Source organism: Sinocyclocheilus anshuiensis, unplaced genomic scaffold (genome assembly GCF_001515605.1).
Source record: "Sinocyclocheilus anshuiensis isolate Anshui unplaced genomic scaffold, SAMN03320099.WGS_v1.1 scaffold328, whole genome shotgun sequence".
NCBI lineage: Eukaryota > Metazoa > Chordata > Actinopteri > Cypriniformes > Cyprinidae > Sinocyclocheilus > Sinocyclocheilus anshuiensis.
The window spans coordinates 1095202-1114484 of NW_015558621.1; positions in this window are offsets into that span (position 1 = coordinate 1095202).

Sequence of the window (19283 nt, forward strand, 5' to 3'; positions counted from 1 at the left end):
CACACACACTGTATTATACTGTAATACTGGAACTGAAAATTATTATTATTTTTTTTGTTAAACTGTGTTAAGGTGCCAGAGTCTTTCCTCAATTCACTGAGCAGGTACTCATTGCTGTTTCCAGTGCGTTTATGCCCTCTACCCCTGCACCATCTGTCTGATGTTTCTATCCTACAGAGGGCCTCTGCTCCTGGTTTCCAAAAAGTTAGGTCACCTTTTTGAAAAGTAAACAGCATGTCTACAAAGACTGGACAGACGGCTGTATGTCAAACATTCTGTAACATTTTTTTTTTTAATTGGCCGTTCTGAGCTGTAAATCCCAGAACAACAAAAGCTTGTAAGAATATCAACAGACCCAGTCTACATTTAGGGAAAGTAGCTTATGTGTATTAATATGCTGAAAATGAGGATGCTTACTGAACGTTGCATTACATTGTGCAGCTGGATGCATTAAAAATCTTTCAGGGAAAATTAATACAAACTATTCACAGAATGTAGGGAAATTAATATGAGAATTCTATCTGTATTTTCTTGGGATGGCATGTAGGCTTTAATAGCTACACTTTCAAAATTAGAAACAAAATGGAAACAATTAATATTCTCTTGATATCCTGTTTACTTTAAAAGCTAAAAGCAGTACACATTTGAACAAAATGCTTACAGATGTAACTATTTATATTAAATTTGATGGTTAGTGAAAAATGTAATGTTTTTTTTTTTGGCTTTCACAATTAATGTGTTAACTTAAGATATCAAATATATCCCACAATGCATTGCACATTTACTGAATTTAGTATTAAAAAGTTAATCTTTCCTTCTTTGCAACATATATTTCATGAATATTTGTATCTTTATATTGATACACATTAGATGTTGGGAGGCAGTTTCTTTGAAAAACAGCTTTGTAATGATATTTATTGTGATGTTATATACATTTTATATACAATAGAAAATTATTAATTCATTAATAGTGCCGTAATATATATTCTTTTGGTAAGCAGTTTTGTAGTTATTTGTTTTGTCTTCAGTACATTGCGTTGGTTCAAAAGCCTATCATACTATTTTTTTATACAGTTTATTTGGTCTTTATGTATTCATACTCCTGCTCTTACAATTTTAGACAGGTTCCAAATAACTTAAATGCCATAATATCCCTTTAGTAATATGACATTTATTCAGATTTATAATATGTTTCTAAAGCATGTCTGTAATCATGACAAATGAGACACTTAGACCACGGTTATGTTTAAAATAGAATGTAATTGTTATGCAAAATATGGAATGTTAAATTGACTTGCATAGTGTAGCTTCTTACATGATCAAACACAGCACAACAAAATTACTTACTCATTTCAAGCACATTTAGAGGCACTTACTCATAATTTATTTTACCAGAACACTCACATTGTGCTTTACCGCCATATAACTGTCTTGTATAGCTCTTAAACGGCTCACCTGAGGTTTGAACCAGTCTCCTCAGTACAGATCACCACGCACACAAGTCTAGACCTCAAGAAACTGCGTGCATTTGACCCTCCACCACTGAGTTTGTTGAAGCTAATGAGCTCTGGTTCTACATTAACAACCTGTGACTCACAAATGTAGAAGATTAGGGTGTAGGCTGCTGGACTGTTGGGCTGAGTGTTCAAGTTGATGCCTTTGTCCTTCTCTTCTCCTCTGCATGTGTCTGTTCTCTGGAGCTTAATGACCAGCCATGCAGCACACAGGTAGATTTGAGAGCTGAGGAGGTTAGACAGAGGAGAGCGGTTAGAGAGGAAGGCCAGGGGGCATACTGACTCTCCAGAGTGGATATGTATTAATATTCAGTTAACTTATTCTATTCTGAGTTCCTCTCACTTATTACTGTAGGCTGTATGAGAAGGTAGGAGAGGAGAGTGGTCAGTAGCCTCCAACGCTTCCTTTTCCAATCACTAAGATTAATTTCTCCTCCATTCGCTTTTACTGAAAATGTGACAGAATATTCTGAGTAGATGACTGAACCATCAATTCTGGTTTTTTTTGTTTTTTTAAACCATGCAGGCCCCCTGCCTCGGACAACTCACTGTATATGTAATATCATATGTGACCCTGGAGCACAAAACCAGTCATAAGTCGCACAGGTATATTTGTAACAATAGCCAACAATACATTGTATAGGTCAAAATTATCGATTTTTCTTTTATGCTAAAAATCATTAGGATATTAAGTAAAGATAATGTTCCATGAAGATGTATTGTAAATTTCCCACCATAAATATATCAAAACTTATTTTTTGATTAGTAATATGCATTGCTAAAAGCTTTATTTGGACAACATTAATGGCGATTTTCTCAATATTTTGATTTCTTTTTTGTACCCTCAGATTCCAGATTTCGACCAAATATTGTCCTATCCTAACAATACACAATACATCAATGGAAAGCTTATTATTCAGCTTTCAGATGACATATAAATCTCAATTTAAAAAAATTGACCATTATGACTGGTTTTGTGGTCCAGGGTCACATATTAGCATACTCAAAGTACAGACAGTAGTCTTGTTCTATATTTAAAGTCTTGTTCATAGTTGAAATTGGAATGTGGTAATTAATGCTAGTTCTGTCATGACAACAGATTGAGTTAGCCATCTAGAGTTTCATGACATAACTTTGCATTAATATGCATGCTAATGAGCAACTAATTAGTAGATAAAATTGGTCTCTAAACTAGTTACCAGTAATTTTACAATTCACAGGTCCTCTATATATATATATATATATATATATATATATATATATATACTGTATATATATAAACAGTAACACTTTAGTTTAGGACCAGTTCTCACTATTAAACAGTTGCTAATTAGCATGCATATTATTGGCTGTTTATATTTATTTAAATTGGGAGTTTCTTATGGCAAAAATTGTAGTTAAAAGTTAGTTAATAGTGAGAATTGGTCCCCAAACTAAAGTGTGATCATGTAAACTTAATATTAACATATTTATAATTTATTTTTATTGTAATGTATTTTTGTGATGACAAAGAATAATTTCTAGCAGTCATTCATATTTTTGTGGAAATGTTTTTTCTTTTTTTTTTTTCTTTCTTTCTTTCTAAATTTCTTTCTTTCTTTCTAAATTACTAAATTTAAGTTTTAAAATTAAAACAATTATTTTAAATAGTTTTTTTTCTTGTAACAGTGAAAAATTATTTTATTGTCACTTTTGTTGTATTCATGTTGTATACACACACAATTTTTTATTTTTTATTTTTTTTAAATGAACAATAAATAATTATGTTGCTGATGTCCTTTCTACAGTGAATAATGATTTAATTTTGGAGGGAAATGTTTGTCAGTTTGTTTGTTGTTTCATTCCATACAGTATATTCACGCTCCAGCGCAGTGTTTGTTTCAGTATACACATTTTGGATCTATTCAGTGTGTGTTCAGAAATATACATTGCCAGAATTGTTGTAATGCTAATTTTGCTCTTGATCTGTACAGTTATCACTGCAACCAAACACTTTTCTGCTTGTGTTTACTCAAAGGATGCTGCTGGTAAATTGATTTATTCCTATGAGCTTGTGAGTTTATGGCTTGAAGTGGATTAAATTTTGCCCCTTCATTTGATTCATAAAATACTTCCGCAAGGAGCTTAGCTCTCACATCTGAGAACTGCCATCCATTTGCTTTCATCACAGACATATCTGCTGAAAGCAGTTGGACATTGATTTATGTGTAAATTTTTGTTCTCCTCACTCCCAAATAAACAGTGTTTTGCTTTATTAGCAGAAGAGAAAGATAGATAATAAGTTTTTGGCTTGTTATTAGAAGAGAACAGCACTTTTTGTTGTTTGGTTTGAGTAATTGTTTCCTCTCTTTACTCCTGAACCCACTGACTACTGAAGGTATGGTTATTCATTTGTATTTGTCCTCCAGAACCTCAGGTTTCTTCTAGCACACTAGGACCGTATCAAGGCCTTGGTGGCCAACAGTGTCTGTACTACTTGCAAATATAAGTGTGATTTTGAAGTTAATTAAGCTAATATTTAAGCATAAAATGGTGAATGTGACAGTTTATGAGTTCCACTCAAACACTGTACAAATACCATGATTTAGCAATGGAACTCTGAAAAACAGCTTTTTGTGAGTGTGACTCAATTAGTCAACAACTTCAAAGGGATAGGATTTTAATTGATTGGAAAAAATAATAATAATTAGCCTCCATAATAGTTTTCAGGCAATTGTGGATGGTAAAATGGAGAAAAGGGACATTAATTAGTGATAAAACATGTTCTTATATTCTATTACATTAACTTTTTTCTATGTAATATTATTATGAATTGATATTTTAATTATATAGATGTGTACAATAATGGACAGATGGATTTGGTGTTTTCCATCTAAGATATCCTTGAGCAGATTTGCATATATTGTTGCATGTAATTTAGTGATTGATACATGTATTTATTCTTATTATTATTTTAAAATATGCTGTTAACTTAATGCTAATAACCAAGTGTCTAAAAACAGACTTCATTTTTTTCTGATTTTTAGAAGATATACTGCTGCAATCCCATGTGTTAATTGCTATAAAACAATGAGAACAATGAGAAGATGTGCTTGCAACCTGATAATACAACCCTTCAGTCACCTCTCTCTGACCGGATTTACATGAAGGAGTTAGTCACAAGAGCTCAGTGATTTGCACCTGCGACACAAGTGTAGTCAAATAATAGATTACAAAATTGTACCTTGCTTTCTGTCTGAAGTTTTTTTTCTCTCTCTTCTTTTTCAGCAGCAATAGGCCTACCACTTTCATGTACTTACTTATTTAGACTTTGCATCCCTGCATTTTCAAACACAAGACTTTCATTTTAGCCACCAAGAAATTTTGTAAGGTTAAAGTGGAGTTCTTTATTTTTTCATAGATAGTATTTTCAACTATTATACTGCACAATGAGGGGTTATCATGGCCTGTAAAAGCAAACCTCTGATCTGCAAAGTCTTTTGAATCTTTGTTGAATCTGAATTAATCGGCTTTATTGAAGTCAAAAATATTATTTAATATCACTGAATCAACCTAAATTCATTCATTTATGCCAGCAAAATGTTTTTATGAGTTCAATCAGATAGAAATAACAATTACAGGTAACCACCTTTTTACAGTAATCTTGGGCCTGCAAATAAGCTTGCTTATTGATAGATAGATAGATAGATAGATAGATAGATAGATAGATAGATATGCATTAGTTGGTTTTCCCATACTATACAGAAATTCAGTCAGTCATGCTGGTTTTGCCACTGTCCATCTACACTAAACATCAACCTCTGGCTTGTCTGTCTGTCTTAAAGCTCTCCCACTGCATCTCTCTCACCTGTGTGAGTGCTGGTTGACTCAAAACACGCACGCGCACGCACACACACACACACACACACTCATGGATGCATCCCTTTGGGAGAGAGAGAGAGGAAACAGATGGTGGAGGATGTAGCCCACTGTTTCTGTCTTCAACACAGAGACACACGTTCTCCTCCAAACGTCCTTTCCTTCAATCATCACTGTACCTGCTTTTCACTTTTCTTGCTGTATATCATCACTGTATCTTCAGTTTGAACATATAACTTTTGGGTTCTTCATATCAGCTAAGATATAAATATATATTTCTGAAGTTTCTGTAGTTGGGCATCTCACAAAATGTACAGTACAAACAGTAATCAGCAAGAGTGTAGGTTTGGTTTTACCTTTTGACATTTTAAAATCAACTAAACAGATGCATCATGTTTCCACCTACACAGTGAAATTACAGGTTACAGCTGATCAGTTGTTCTTATTTAGGAGGAGTATTTTTATAAGCAAAAGTTATTTGTCAAGCCTTTACAGTCATATGCTACAGTGACCCTAGTGACTATTCCAAAAAAATAATACTTTAACCTGACTAATGAAATTGAGACCGTTTTGTTGTTCAAGTCAGATTTATTTTGATTGAATACTCTCAAAACACTATTTGTTTGCAAATCAGACACCAGGTTGAATGACATGCAAGGGATAGTTCACCCAAAAATGAAAATGTTTTCATCATTTACTCACCCTCATGTCATTCCAAACCTGTATGAGTTTCTTCCTTATGTTGAACACAAAAGAAGATATTTTGAAGAATTTTGAAGAACCAAACAGTTGTTGGTCCCCATTGACTTCCATAGTTGGGAAAGAAATAATCAAAGTTATCAACTGTTTGATTACCAGCATTCTTCAAAATATCTTCTTTTATGTTCAGCATAAGAAATAAAACTCATACAGGTTTGGAACGACATGAGGGTGAGTAAATGATGAACCTATTCATTGCCATTAAAGTGGAATCACTGAATCTACACACGAGAGCATGAGAACAATGCTCATTTTAGAAGAAAATTTCAGATGGCACTTAGAGGCTTTGGTATCTGAACTCTTCATATTGAATTTAATTTTACATTTATATGATAATTAAATATGTAAACAGTCTTTACACATTGAAAAGGCAGCACACTTGAACACGGCAGATAACAAAATCAACAGTGTGAAATGTTTAGGTGGTAAAAAGTTAATTTAAGAGCTGTGTGGCTGGGTTTAAATGTGTTTATTTAATGATTAACTTGACCTGTACTGTACTGTACTGTACTGTTTTTAACATCAAAATAACACCCATTCTCCTGCTCATTTTGCTTCTAGACTCAGGGGCAGACATGTAGCAGGAGAAATGTAGCATAGCGAGCTGCTTGGAAAAGTTGTGACCTGCTTTATCAGCGATGGAAATTGACTGGCTTGACAATGGTGGAAGTTTTCCTTCTTTTTTTAATTTTTGTATATTTGCACTCTATATAAATTTTGTTTTGACAGCCAACTGGCTCATCACAAAATCTCTCGGTGCTCCCTATCACAGTTCATCCTTGAATCTGTCTGTTTATTATTTCACAGCGAGTAGTCTTTCTCTCATTATATTCAAATCAGACTTCAATTTCACAAATAAGCTAAAATATGAAATTGTTCTGGGGCTGTTAATTCAGCCCTGCTGCTAACTAGCAGTGCAGGAATTATAGTGTCTAGGCTGAGTATAAAGTCAAAGAAACAGATGTGATTCCAACATTCGATTTTCTCCAGTGACTTATTGTTCACATGAGAAAGGAGAGGTTAAATGCTAAATGTTTACTGATTAGATTCACATATTATATTTTTCAGCTGCTGGAGATCAGAGCGACTGCTAGAGACTGTAGCATTTTGGTGAAGCTTTACATTGTCAATGCAAGTGCCTGTGGGGTGTTGTACACTGACAGCCCAATCATTCAAATACCCTAATATAAACTACCCTGATTAAATAAAAGAAACATGATTTATTGTTCTCAATTCTGCCACATTTCTATATCTCAGTTCCTGAGTGAGTGCACATGAAATCAATGGATCCCGTTTAAGAAATCAATGGCAGCGTAGCAGCAGTCATCTCTGTTTATCCAGCTGATTTGCTTGGATGCAGCTGTAGCATTGGGTCCACAAACTTGATTTTTTTTTCATCTTTTTTATCCCTAAAATCTGTGAAAAGATCAATCGTAAATCCCATTGAGACTAACTTCAACCAAGGAGGTCCAACATACCTGGTGAGAGCTGTCCATTTAGTATTCCCATTAATCTCAATGTTAGTTGCAAGCTCTGCACTAGTAGAAATTCTTGCTCCAGGCTAATGCATGCGATATGATGTCAAATGAGGACAGGAAAAAAACATACTTCATGTTTGTAAGAGTAAAAGTTTTATATAATGAAAAAATATTAATGTAAATGCTTAAATAATGCATTTATTATTAATTGTTTTGACTCATTCATTCATTGTGTATAATATATTTTATAATTGTAACAATGAAATGTTAATATAAAAACTAATCCAAACAGCTGATAAAAAAAACATCACAATATTCCACAATTAATCCACACAACTTGTAAAATGAAAAGCTGTGTGTTTGTAATAAACAAATTCATTATTAAAATGTTTTTAACTTTAAACCGTTGCCATAATGTCCATAATATGGCTTTCTCCGGTTAAAAAGTCTTCTCACATGAATCAGGAGAGAAATATGCACAGATCAAGCAAGCACTGTTTGCAAGCAAAAACGGTTCAATGTTCTAAACAAATATGTCAGTGGATTTGTATCTGAGAAGGCAACAGGAATTGACTTTTTCACTGGAGGAAATGTTATTATGGATTTTGGACTTGTATTTTGACCAGAAGCCCTGGTTTAAAGTTAAAACGCCTTGATGAATTTGTTTATCACGAGCACACAAATTCTTGCTTAATTGATATTAATTGATTGACTGGAGTCATGTGGATAACTTGTGAATTACAGTGATGTTTTTATCAGCTGTTTGAACTCTCATTCTGACGGTACCCATTCACTGCAGAGGATCCATTGGTGAGCAAGTCTGCTGTGTAATGCTACATTTCTTTATCAGGACAGATTTGGAGTAATTAACCCAACTACATCTTGGATGGCCTCTGTATGAGAAAATTGTAAGTAGAAAATTGCTTTATGAGTAAATTGTTCCTTTAATTCTCAGTCAACCTTGCTCCATTACAAAGCTACCTATTCAAACTAAATCTAGTTTGCATTAAATCAATCAATCAATCAATCAATCAATCAATCCTTACATTAATGGAACTACAACTTAAAGACCTGTTTGGCACATTTACTTCACAGTAGTTTTTTTTTTTCTTTTCACAAATTCAGCTAGTAGGAGATAAGACCGAGGTGCCTGCCTCTCCTGTAACAATGCTGGAGATGACATTATCCTCACTGTTTGTGCAGGACTCTGCTCAGAAAGCACATATGTATAAGTCATGCAGACCATCTATTCTTACGAAGGAGCTTCTCTTCCCATTTCAATGCATCATTCATTAAGCTGAACGTTAATAGTTTATAAACTTCAGATGTAATACTAGAATGAGCAGGGTTCAAATAATGGAAGAAAAGTCTCAGTGATCTCATATTCTGTTTTATGTGGCCTGAAGCAGAGCTGAGCAGGTGGTAATCACTGACAGAAGCTTGGTGAGGCTCAGTAAATATCAAAAGTTCAAATATGGAGAGCGAGCTCAAATCTCAGATAAATCACCAAATAAAGAAAAATGTAAAATATTTTTTTATAGGATTACAAATCCATGGAATTACAGTGTGGAAGCTTGTTTCTGGCATGGATTAAAAAAAATAAAAAGGCTTTTTATCTCACAATTCAGACTTCAGAAGTCACAATTAATTAATTAATGTATTTATTTATTTATTTATTGTTTATTTTAAAAATAGCAAGAAGTACATACTTTGGAGTAATTAGATTTTTTTTATGTAGTCTCTATGGTATAGAAACACTTTTACTCTTTAAAGTATTAAACACTTAATGGTCCAGTGGCAGCTACATACCCTGTAGAAGCTTCTTTCATGGCCACATAATGAGGAGACGTCACTATGAATTTGCATTAGATTTGCAGCTCATTGGTATACAGCTGACATCCCAAAGATGAGTACAGCAGTTTGGAGGATATGAGCCCATTAGTTCCTGTCAAAGACTGAAACATACTGATTCCATTTAGTCCAACGACATTTAAATGTTGAATATCATAAGATCTATGTAGTTATCTTCCAACTCACATAACCATTAGAGCAAAATTGAAGAGCAGTTTTATAAATAAATTAGCCAATAATCTATTATCTGATTGCAAATACAGTTCACACTTGTTGAAAATGGACTTTTCTGAAACCAGATTCAATCATTGTTGTAATTCAAATGCATTGGACAATGTTTGTTTAAAAAATTTTTTTAACCTCTTCCCATATTTATTGGCAATATTTCGAAGCATAAAATGGCTAAAACTACTTTAATTTCAACACATGCATATTTGTGATCAGAGATCTCACATTGATATTTACAAATAATGCCTCTGGAGAGACTGTTAAAAATACTCCAGTTAACAATCTGAAGTTTATTATGACCATAACAAGGTTAATATTAACCAATCCTTCAAAACATACAGTATAACCAGTGTATGAATTATTCATGTAGCATATAACAAGCAAATAATTTCACACTACTCAGGCTTTGAAACAATAAGCTCCAAAGGGCCACAGATGGCAAGAAGCCAAATCTGGAGCATTTATATTCTACATTCAAAACAAAATGAAACATGGCATTAGCATAGATTTAGATCATGTTTCCTTCCTTTATTTTGAAAGTTCTTTTGTTGCAGAAAGGAAGACTCACACCTTAAATGCATGCTACCCCCACACACTCGCATCAAAGAAAGAGAAACGTTTTGGTTCACAAGTGATACGATCTGTTGCTTCCAAATCATTTATGTATAAAATTATAGCTTTTTCATATACAGCAGTCCTTAGTGTCAGATGCTCCAAAATGTAGTGACTATGATTTTGATTTGAGTCTCAGTGGTCTGATGGAAAGTGACATACAGGTTCAAGCTAACCTGCAATCACATGACACATTAATTGTTATAGTTGTCAGCATGTTGCACTGTAAAAAGTAATGAGTTGAACTTACTTGGAAAACCTGTGGAAACTGATTGCCTCAAATTTCTCAAGCAAATTAGTTTATAATTTTTGAGTTAATTTTTGAGTTAATAAAACTGTAACTTTGTATAGGTAACTTGTGTATATGTATAGGTTACCAGAAAACTTGAGTGTTGCTAACTCAATTTGACAAGTTCAGCCAACTTAGAGATTTAAGTTAAGCTTAGTGCACAGAACTCAAACAAAACAGTTCTCTTAACAAGTCTGCTTTGTTCACATTACTAGACAAATGTGTGGAAACAGATTGCCTTAAATTTCTCAAGTAAGCTGTACTCAAAACTTGAAGTTGTTAATACAAAGACAGAAAACAGATTGTTAGCACAACAATAGGGCATTTATTTGTTTAAAACAATGTTACTTCAATGTAAAAATCAGTTATGTTTACTCGCTTTTCTTAAGTAGATTCAATGATTACTTTTTACAGTGTGGGAGATGTAGTCCACAGATGAAAAATGGTTGCTATGATTATTGTAAAGTAGATGACAAGGATTGGATGGTTAACATGACCCAGTTAACAGCTGTTGGTAAAAATTGTAACCACACCATCTGGATGCAAAAAGCCTCTTTCTCCATTTACTGGCATTTAAAAAAATATTTGTGTGTTCTGATGGTTAGGGGGGAAATATGGGGATTGCCTTTGAGATGAATGGGAACGCTAACCAATAGCTTTATCTGGGCACATTAGGAGTCTTTGGTCCAGACAGAAAACCGTTTATTTGCATGTGCTTCCTGTGTTGTGTTGTCTGCAAGGTGGAAATCCTAATCTTATCCCAATCTTGTTGGGCTAAAAAGAATGAACTAAACACAGTATGATTTCAGTGCATTTAGCATAGTGGGAAATTAATCTGCTCAACTTTGTTGTTATACTTAAAATAAACTATTTAATAATAATAATAATAATAATAACAATACATTTTATTTATTTATTTACCTCCTAAAACCTTTCTTGTTTATTGATACAAGGCAATCATATGCCTAAATGAGAGAAGGTATTTTGATTTAATAATAATAATAATAATAAAAATAATTTTATAATAATATTATTTTTAAATCAAATTACATTCTCTCATTTGAGTAAATATGTTTGCCTAGTGATATTTCTCAAAATGTTATGTTATGGATTTTTATCATTTCAAAGCCTAAAAGCTTCCAAACAAATGAACTACTAGTGTCGGATTGGGATATCAACTGGATTATTGTCAAATTGAATGTGAGGAATGCTGTCGACAGGGATTTCTTTACGTTTCAGTCCTTTAATGATAGATCTAAATGCATAAGCCTGGGATAATATGGATTCTGTCAGACCATCTCCGCTCACTACCTGAAGCCATCAGAGACATTTTTGTCATACTGTATGATCTTTTTACATTCAAGCTGGCAGAGTGGTTTAAAATTCACAGTGAGGGAGATCTGGGAGTATGAAGAATGCTGCTTCAACTTCGGGAGATGGCTTTCTGTAATCTTTAAACATTTTCTAGCTTTGTGAATACTGTACTGTATATGTAGTAGACAAGAATCCGAGTGATACCAACATTACATGGTCTTAGTATGTGGACACCTCAAGACTAAATATTTAATTGCATGACAAAACTGTGGTAATTAATTACAATTATTTTAAAAAGTACTTTACAAACTGTTACCACTATACTCAATATTGTGTGCTGTGTTCTTGTCACGGAAATTACTAGAATAGCCAAATTTCTTCATTAGAAAAGAGTGTCTGCATTTATTACACCATATATTATGCATTGAAACTTCAGTTGGGATATAACATGTGGGAATGATGTAAGTAGTTGAGCGAGTGTTTGTTGAAGATTACAGCTTTTGAAAGGTCATGAAGGGGGAGATAATAGCATTCACACATCTCAGAGACAAAACCGGGTGAAGCTGATGGTCGACTGTCAGCAATTGTGGTCAGTGCTACACTGCAGGTAACAAAGACAGAAAGGTGACTCTTTGAGGGGCGATAATGATCTTGGTCTCCCGTCTCTCCTCCTCAAGTTTTAAAGGTCAGACATTATCCCATGGGCTGTGTTCTGTATCTCACAGGAATGGACATCACATCTGTAGATAAAATAAAGCAGGGCATGGGGATGCTTGGTTGTATATCACTTTGTTTTCCTCCATCAGTGTAAGTTCTTTAAAGTTTTAAGTAGCACTTGACATCTGATAAACACCTGGGAAATCGTTTGGAGAGTGCTTAATGTAATACAAGAGCAGAAATAAATTAGTCTTCAAAGTCATTTGTGCCTCTAATTAAATATTAAAGTCCATTTGGTCCTCAAAGATACTTTGGCTATATGATATGCTGAAAGTCTAGGATAATGTGAAGCACTCGAGCGTGATCATGTTGATGTATTCAAGATGGGAGAGACAGCTTGTAGCTGTCATGTCTGGGGGATAAAAACCGCCAAAAGTATTTAAAGAGGTCAGATAAGCAACGGCTCTGAATGACTAAAAACCATGTCACTGATGTTTGCATCAGTTAGTGGTGTTGTTGCATGTTAGATTTAGTCCATACTTGATCAGTGTTGTTAGGTAAGTGTAAAACAAAGCGGATTATGAACCAGATTGTGTTAAGACAAATTATTATGAGATGCGTATAGCATCATGTCCAGAGTATTCTTGTGGATCTTGGCACAGCAATGTGTTTTCCCATATTGCCCTCTTAATCAGAACCGTCTGCAGCAGCCCCATGTGTTCCATTAAACTTTAAACATTTTCTCTCTAACTATCATTAAACTGTGCTTTATAATGAATTAAGCCTAATTATAGGCTGTTATACAGCAAGAACACTTCAAATTTGTTCATGTTAGAATTCTCTACCTGTTTACAGCATCACAACTGAGTTGAAATAAATTGTCACCTGTAGATTTTAGATCCAGTTTGTCTGTCCTCTAGTTTAGATCCTGTCTTTTTTGTGTTCTTGGTATAATCCGAATTTTAATTCAACTGTTTAACAAGTATAATTACACAGATTGCACCAAAAAAAAAGTTCATGAATGTAAAACAAGTTTAGTAAAGTCCAATCCTACTGGATTGCACAGTTAAACTACAATATGTTGTGTCTTGTATTCTTAGCTAGCATAATCAGTAAGCCCTAGTCAGGGAACAACTTGGATATGCTGGTCCTCCACCTAGACCATCACCAAACCAGTTTGATGGTCTAAGACAGTCTTTTCAACAGAGAAATCACTCTCATTATCCTTAAAGTTAACATATTAGGTTACATGTCAATCATAATGCTGTCTTAGTCATTAATATGTCCATTTGCAGTCTACTTGAAACTGTTTTGTAGCCATTTCAGACTGAGTGGGTGGGAAGAAAGGTAACAGAAATGGGTTTTAGACAGCCCTAATCCATAGTTCAACTGGCTATCATTGAAAATAGCTAAGAAGCATTGCTGTCTCTTCTGTTTATGCAGCTTTTTATGGGTTACGTTATGTGGTAAGCCCAGAAAACCGCGGTTTATCCTTAATCACACTGTATCTGACAGAGAGCTCTTTGTGGGCAAGTCCTCCAGCGGGATTCCAGCTCTTTGCGGGATATTGCAGCTCTGAGGCAGCAATTACTGGTACTTTTGAAAAGCTCAAGGATTTTTCAACTCCAATCTAAGCCTAAAGTCAGTTTGGTTTTCAGAAAAGTTTTCCAACTTTCAGCTTACAATAGGAATGGACATCTTCTGAAGTAGCCTATTTCGGCAGCTGTCACTTTCTGAAGTGTTGTTCCATGCCCGAGGGTATCAAGCCAGTATCCAATACAGTTTAAGTCTGTTTTAATCATTAGAATGAAAGAACACTGCGAAACAAATAATGCTCTTATCCTTTATAAGTAGGCCTACTAGAATTGTTTTACAAATCTGTTAATAGAGGAACAACAATAACATATATTGTCATGGTACATGTTTCCTTTTACCACTATCTAGCAGCGTTGCACTTAGTTGTAAATATGAGTTAGTGGTCTGTATGTAATGTGATGATAAAAATAAAAAAAAGTATGCTGCCGAACATTGACAAGAAACATGCCATATGTAATAAATAATAAAATAAATAAAAAGTGTAGTCCAATTCATGAACAAATCACACTTATGAGCCAGTTCTTTTTTTATGAAGCAAAGTCATCCAGCTTGGGTGATTTACGAACAAATGACTCTCCTATTTTAGTGATTCAAAAACATGCCACGCGTCAAGTACAGTTTGATTCATGAACAGATGATTCTTATGAGTAAGTTCTTTTAAATAAATCAAAATGGTTACAGATTTGAATAATCTTGAGGAATGCTTCACTGAATATGTCAATCAGTTATCTTTATATAATATAATATTGATTGCATGAATTAATACATAAATAAACCGTTGCTCTACATGATCCCCCCCACCACCCCGTATAAAATAGGTCATGTTCTCACATGGGATGGCTGGCACGAGTAATTATAGTGCTCTTAATTGAATCATATCTACTATCGTAATTATATGACACCTCTGGGAAAATTTGCATAACGGAGCATTGAGGTGATTTCGGTAGTGTAACGCACTCATCCAGTGAACAGTTTTAATAGCTTTGAAATGCTTTGATAGACGCAATGCCTCATATCAGCTGCAGTTGTTCTGACCCTCTGAGGCCCTTCAGTGCAACCAATCTTTTGCTTTAACAAAGATAACATGACCTAACATGGTAAAACAGGAGCGCTAATATATTTTGCTCTACATTAGCACTAGCAAAACAGAGGACAGTCTGACCTACTGAGCAACTATCAACCGTTGTGACACACAAAGGAGCTGTCCGCTGTCCACCTCTGTTATCTCCGCTTTGACCTGCCCTCGGGTTCTTCTGCAAGGACGGCTCCCCTGCTGGGGTGATGAAAGTTAATATTCATCCTCCTCTTCATCTTTTGTTTGCTAGGATTTATGAAATAACCTTTAGAGAACCACCTCCACACAAGACTTCATTGCTAACCAAATACAAAACACTGCATGGCATTTGAGTGACACTCCTATTTTTCGCCAAGTGACCTTTATGTTGGTTAAGTTTAAAACACTTTCACTGACATCCACATGCAACTGTAAGTAGGGTTCAGTAATTAGGAAAGAAGGATAGAGTCAATCCTATGAACCTAATTCTAAACACTGTCAATAATGGTCTTCACTCCTCCATCCTGAGGCTGATGAATGATTTTGTGAAAGGTAAAAGGACATTGCAGAAGGATGGGCACTTGTCAGCACTAATTTCTCTAGTAAAGGCCTCTACTTGTTACATCACTGAGATTTGTGCTATTGTTTCACTCAGAGTTACGGTATCTCTCAGAGACAGAGATGTGAGTTGTGTCATATGAAGGCTTTAGATCCAGTCTTTTTCGTGGTCTACGAAAAGTTTAACAGAATTTTACAAAAGAAAAACAGTTTTTGTCATTTTTTAATACACATACGGTCCCACAGGCACCTAATGTAAAGATGCCACTAGTCTCTGTGCCTTATATCTTTTCAAGATTGCCTTCACTTCCATTGTTCATGTTTTTATAAAAGTTTTAAATTTTCCTTGTATGCAAAAAGAATGCATATGCAGGACGTGAACAAGCACTTTGGAAAGATTAAATTCAAACTCACACTTTTTTTTACTGTTATTTATTGTTCCGTCTTTAGCGGTACTGAAAGTGAATGTGCGAGGGATAGAGACAGAGAAAAAGAGAATAGGAAGTTGAATGTGTGAGATTAGAATCTCAGGTGAATTGTGGGAGATTGCTTTGCACACTGCTGTGAGATAGAGACACGGACAGAATTAGAAAGAATCAGATTTGTACAGGACACTTAGAGGTCATATCTTCACTTTAAAATCCAATGCTGAACAATCTAGAAATAATGGAAACTGAGAATCTGGCTATTATTGGTGTTAATATAAAAGGCAGCTCTTGCTAATGAGACATATTCATCAATTAGCCCTTTTTTGCATGCATTATGAAATCATTTTATTTTCTCTTTTATGGTATAAAATGAAAATCATTAGTTCAAAAGATCAGAAACGTAGATTTAGATAACTATTTAAAGATTTAGCAAATTTAAAAAACGAATAAAAAAAAAATAAAAAAATCTTTGTTCAGATGTGTCACCTGGAGTTAACACTGTGTTACAATGGGGGGAAATTAATCAAAGGCAGGCTTTTTTTTATTTATTTACATAATAGTAGTTTTCTGAAGCTATAATACTAAAATTACTTGATAGATGGTTATACAGTAACTGCGAGCCTGATTTCATGACGAAAACGTACCTGTGGGAACTTTTTTGCAAGATGCGAAATACTTAGTGCCATGTATGTTTCGTGACATAGTCGATGTGAAAGATCAAAAGAGCTGAAATGCTAAAAGTCACGGTATGTGTACCCAAGGATTCGGCATACTAAGTCCAATTCCGTGCCGGCTGAGCTACCGAGCAAGCTTGTCACGTCCAAAAAAGCGAAACATATGGAGCTGAAATCATAACTGTGTATGAAAACGATTATTTATAAATAAATAAATAAAATAAAGAGAGCTCGGTTCGGTGTTGCTGTCCATAAGCACGAAAACAGTAAGCACGATTAAAAGTGCTTGCTGTTTTACCGCCTCTAGTGTTAATTTAAACTGCAGTGATATGTACTTATTGGCAGGTGTTAAATTGGGATTTGTTATGTGGGGGGATCTGTGGTTTCAGGGTTTTGAGGGGTGCACATGTGTATGCAAAGCCTACAAAGTCTTATATCAATTTACAAACTGTAAAATCAGTCGAGAGAGCCCTCTGTTATGATCGAAATCATTCTAGATGCTGGCAGTGTGCAAAGCTACATGTCTGCAGAATTTTTTTAATCAAATTTAAGACAAATGAAAGAATTTTTAAGACCTTTTTTAAGACCTGCAAAAATGTATTTAAAAATAAAAAATAATACCATATGAGCAGGGTAGGGCAATATCTATGGTAACATTAAACTGTAAAAACATGATTTAAATACAGTTGAGATACAGGTCTTCACAAAAACAAAAAAACATATCAAAAATTATAAACCTCACATTTCAGTCTTTAAACAATTTTTTTTGTCAGAAGTATAACTGATTATATTAATTCAGTCAGAAGTATAAATTATTATATAAATTTAAAACAGGGTTATATGAGCGGATGGGGGAAACAGCAGACAGGCTTATTGAAACTCCAGTTTAATTCTCTGCCAGTAGGAGGCACTTTTGGAACGTCAAACATATGGTTTCCCCAGAAACGGCTGTAAACAAAGCAGCGCTGCGCTCATGAACGCTCCTTTATCAGATAAAGTTGAAAATATGCAATTGAAACTTTTCTGAAGACACCCGGTTCCTTTCAGAGATACTTATAAAAACACCTGCGTCACATCATTGCTTGAATTAGTAGGAATGAGTAAAGTGTTTAAAACTATAGCCTATGTTGAAAATGTACGAGGAAAGTCCTCTGATGAGTTACCAAGGTAAGCCTATGTGCCCCGGCCCAATTCAACCCCTGCTTATTGGTAGCCTACGTATTTCACGTTTTGCGAAAAAGTTCCCACAGGTACGTTTTGTCATGAGATCGGGTTGGTAACTGCACTAGAGTCATTGACATAGAATGCTATATGCAACCAGGGCCGTAGCTGGGGTTTGCGGGGCCCTAGTGCAGGTTGTACCAGTGGGCCCTGTTTGAAATTGTTTAATTTGTATGTTCGTTCTATTTATTTATTTGTGCTATTTACACAGTGTTTAAGTTTTTTTCAAGTTTGTACGTGTCCAGGTACAGAATAATCAAATGTAAAATAGCACTCAACCCTCTACATTGCGAGTAAATGCGACTAAATCTTACTCTGGGCGACTAAATAATGTCTAACATTAGCCATTGGCTAATAAATTCTTATATTTTACACGCCAGTATGTGTGTGAGAGGCGTTCAACACAGATTTTCACTCGATAAACACGCTGACTGAGCGCTTGAGAGTTTCGCTCTCCGTCAAGCAATCTGTACTATTTGGATGCGCTCAATGGATCATGTCATGTACTCAATGGATGCGCAGTATGTGGCACGCAGCGCATCTGTATTTGACGTACCGTAAACTAGTGTGAAGGCGCACGACTCGCCGTCGCTTTACTGATAGCGCTGTGTTTCTCACACATGAAGCAAAACATGGTCAGGTCGAAGTGTCTGAATAATTTTTGGTCCAAAATGTTTATTCAATTTTACTGGTAGTCCACTGTATGAAGAATTTTGGGGTATATTATGTCACAGTTTACTTTATTTTTCTATACTCACTTACATAAATTATCTATAGTGTCCTGCACCCACTAGTAAAAAAAAAACAATAAAAAATGATATCTGGTGTCTGAATAATTTTTGGTTTGACTGTGGATTAGTTCTTGTTAAAACTACAAAGTAATTCAGTCGAAAGCAGTGAGTGATTTTCTTTCTTTCTTTTTCTTGGATTAACATTAAAGGTGGGGGGGGGGGGACAATGCTGTTTCATGCATTCAGAGTTGTTTACACTCTTAAAGAGTTGGATTCTCATGCTAAGCATGGTCAAAATTTAAAAAAACAATTTGGACATATGACGGTGTATTTCTGTGCTAAAAATCTTACTTCCGGGTTCGTACAAGTTTCGGAGAGTTTTTTTCCGATCGTGGCTCTTCATGACGTAAACGAGAGTGGAACTCCTTATATGGGCATTTCTCCCGGAAGAGCGCGCCCGC